The sequence below is a fragment of the Haliaeetus leucocephalus genome, unplaced genomic scaffold (assembly GCF_000737465.1).
Source record: "Haliaeetus leucocephalus isolate CR32 unplaced genomic scaffold, Haliaeetus_leucocephalus-4.0 Scaffold76, whole genome shotgun sequence".
NCBI lineage: Eukaryota > Metazoa > Chordata > Aves > Accipitriformes > Accipitridae > Haliaeetus > Haliaeetus leucocephalus.
Genome location: NW_010972512.1, coordinates 517,771 through 521,449, shown reverse-complemented (window position 1 = coordinate 521,449; position 3,679 = coordinate 517,771).

Genomic DNA, 3,679 nt, shown 5'->3' with positions numbered 1-3,679 from the left:
CTATGGGAATTGAGCAAGAAGATACTTTCAAGATTCTGGACTAAGTGATTAGATCTCAGAAAAGTTCCTGAATATGGGAACGGGTCACCAGACAACATTGCCCGTTCAAATGCAGAAGTCTCGACACAGTAGAAAAGAAAGTTCCAAATCAGATCTAAGAGCCTGAAGACTCCCTAAACGCATCTCACCAGAATCAATGAAGTCACACTCCCTAAACGGCCTTGAGGGCCACACTGGTAATGGAAAGATGCACTGGTTTTAACCTGGAAGTGACCTGAACCAATAACCAGCACCAATCATCATCAGATGGCTCTAAGTACATAAGCAAGCCACGTTTAGTGCCCTCTTTACATCCTGAATCATGGTGCCGCTCCTTCAGTCTTTCCTGATTTTCTCTCTCCTCCACCACACTGTGCCAGTCTGTGGGTTACCGTTGACCACATTACCCATCTGTCAATGGCAGAGCATGCAGATCTCAGTCACCATCGTCACTCTGCTTCCCGTGTCTTGTTAGGCCTCACAACACAGACCTACAGCTGCCTAAGCAGAGCACAATCCTGCTACCTGGACACCCACTTCATACCTTGGGATCCTGGTACAAAGCAAGCAAAAGACAGAATTAAAAATCCAGGGCAATACATTGTCGGTAAGAAAAAGAAAAAAAAATAAAAGATCAAGTTTATGATAGAATTTTAAATACACTAGTTAATTAATCTGGCAAAAAGAATATGTTCTTTTGAACAATCAAGAAGATTAAGACTCTCTGTAGCAGAGACCACATAAGCAGAGTTCATTATAAATATTAAGCACATAAGGTTGCCAGATATCGATGACTAATATGACATGCATTTGTTTTTAATAAGCACAGCCTTTGTTAGGCTTAAGCTCTAATCAGAGCAGTCTAAATTCTCACAAAGGTAAAAGAAACCTCTTTTTTCTACGGGTGTTTTTTCTTTCCTTTTTCATGAGCCAGCATGAATTTAATTTTTAAAATAAACACTGATAATAGCTAATCTTCTTTAGAGGAAAATTAATATACAGATCACATTTTAATAGGTACAAGGCTTCCAATATTTTAGCAACTATGAAAAGGTCATGAATTCAATTCCAGATCCAACCCATTCAAAACTCATCATGAAAAGTTCCCGCTTTTTAACCATCTCAGCTACAAAACTAATTGGGAACAGAGCCCTGAACCGCTGGCTTTGCTTGGGTTACATCACTGGAACATGTACAACAAGATCCTCACAGCCTCATTATTCTGCGCAGCTCTGCATACAGAATTCAGCTTGTTCTCCCAAAGGTTGGCTCAGTCATTTCGTTAACAAACAACATTTTGTTGTGATCAATAAAATAAGCAGTTCTGACTGTCGGGATGCACACAGAAGAAAGGGAAATTGGGAATAAAGATAAAGAGGCAGTAGTCTAGCAGAGCAGCTTTGACTATAACCACACTCACATCCCCAGAGCGCCACCAAACCTTAAATTAGTTTTCGCCTACTGTGTGCTAGAGCCGATAAGCCAATAATGTTCATGTCTCCTGCAGCCCTATTGAAACGGCCGGTCCTGAAGCACAAGCTGATGGGCAACGTGAACGAGGGAGCACTAAGAACAGTGAGCCAGCTACACACAGAAACTGTTGCTACAAACTCCCTGGTCATTTTCATCTCTGAACAACTGTTTTGTAGGCAGTATTTCACATGAAGGAGACTAACAATAAATGGGGCTCTTTGCCTTTTAAACTTTTCATAAAGCTGATTTATATAATCTATGCTAAATGACAGAAGTTCCTATATAAGCAGTTCTAGATCTTCCATTACACAGAAAAGTAAAAATTATGACTTTAAAGCAACACTGCATTCAACTGGAGTTATCCTAAATAATATTACAATGCAAGGATGCAAATTTCTCAAACAAGCGACAGCTGTAAAAGCTAAAATCAGAGTCCAACCAAACTTCATTTGGAAATAAGTGGTAGAGGAAAAGGTCAAACCTTAAATTTAATAAAAATAATCCTTCCCAGACTGCAACCCTCCTCCACCATTATTTCTGCCTCTGAGCACTGCACGTGTCTGGTAGAAGAAAGTTCAAAAGCCATCTATGTAGCTAAGAAGGGGCTAAAACAGAAGTCAATCAAACCCCTGGATATTATTTTTTTCATTCTGTCAATTCCCCTTGATATTTAATTCCATTTTTGCAGGAGGCAGAAGGGAAAGGATGGGGAGTTGGGCCTACAGCGGAGACCCCATCCCACTTGGTCCCACTTACATTCATTATTTCTTGCCTAGTCCCAAAAAGCCTAGAAGGAAGGAAGGAAGAGATGAGTAGATAAGGAAGGGTTTTTTTCTGGGTTTGTTTATTTTTGAAAAAGACATCCACACAACTACCCCTACCCAAAAGATGCACAGAAAAGGACAATTCTCTCCCCCGCCTTTCATTAAGTGCTACAAAGTATGCCAAGTTACTTTGCAGTATCAACACAACAGCATGGTTCATGACCAAATAGCTCCAGGTTAAGTTTCACTCCAGATAAAATTAAAAAACACATTTTGAAGCAGCATAAGTATTTTTAAAGATGAATGCAGTTTTGCCTACCTAATTGACTATTCACAAAAAGAAAAAAAAAGAAATAAATCCTTTTCGGCTTTCAAGTTCCTGGCTATTAAACCACTTGGGAAGTAGATGGGGGAATGACTTCAGAAGGAAACTAGTGTAGACCCAGACAGTTTAGCGTATTGGAGGCTAGCCTTCTGCTTTACAGGCAGAGAAGAAATAAGGGTTTCCCCCCACCTCTATCTTGAGGACGGTAAAACAAATACAGCAAATGGGCAAATACATCCATAAAACATTTCCAATAGATGAGTAATTGCTCTTTCCTTTCATCAACAAGCAGGTGTGGAGTCGCTGCTGCCCTTGTTAGGGTTCAGGTACGTACAGCATGCCCTGACATCAAACTCCTGGGAAATTTTCATGGCAGCAAGCGCCCACCCACGCCCCTCCCAGATCACCGGAGCACCCACAAACAGGCAACCTCAACCTCACCTTTTGTAAGAGTGAAGTCTTTGGACAAATCTAAGGGTTTCAGCCACGCTACCACAGGAGACCGAGGATAAAACCGGTTGGGAAACACGATGATGAACGTTTTACACCCATCCGCACCATTCCTTAGGCCTCAAAGGCAGAGTTGTGGGATGCTCCGGGGAAGAGGTCAGCCCGAGCATCTTTACATGTGCAGGACACCGACCTGCAGCAACCTCTGCACACCCACGACGATAAAAACCACCTGAGCCAGCGCAAGAAGAGCAGCACCCAACCCACTCCGCACTTACCTCTTTTCTCACACAACCCCTGCACGCAGCTGCTGGACAACCCAAAATGTCACAACTATGGGGACGGAGCTATTAAAACAACCCCAGGTTTTAAGCCAAATTAACACCGTTAAGCTTCCTGGCTTCGGTTCTTAGGGTTCGGTCAGCAGCCTGCGAAGGAGCTCTCCACCGAAGCCGAAGTTTTTTTTCGGCTCCGGCTCGACGCCGGGGGCGATCTCCGCACCGCCGCCACCACCGCCCGAAGCCCACCGCCCCTCCAGCCCCCGGCCCAAGCCCTCAACCGCCCCCCGCCCGGGGCCGCGCTCCCAGCGCGGCCACCGGGGGAATCGCAACCGCCCGGCTGCCAGCGC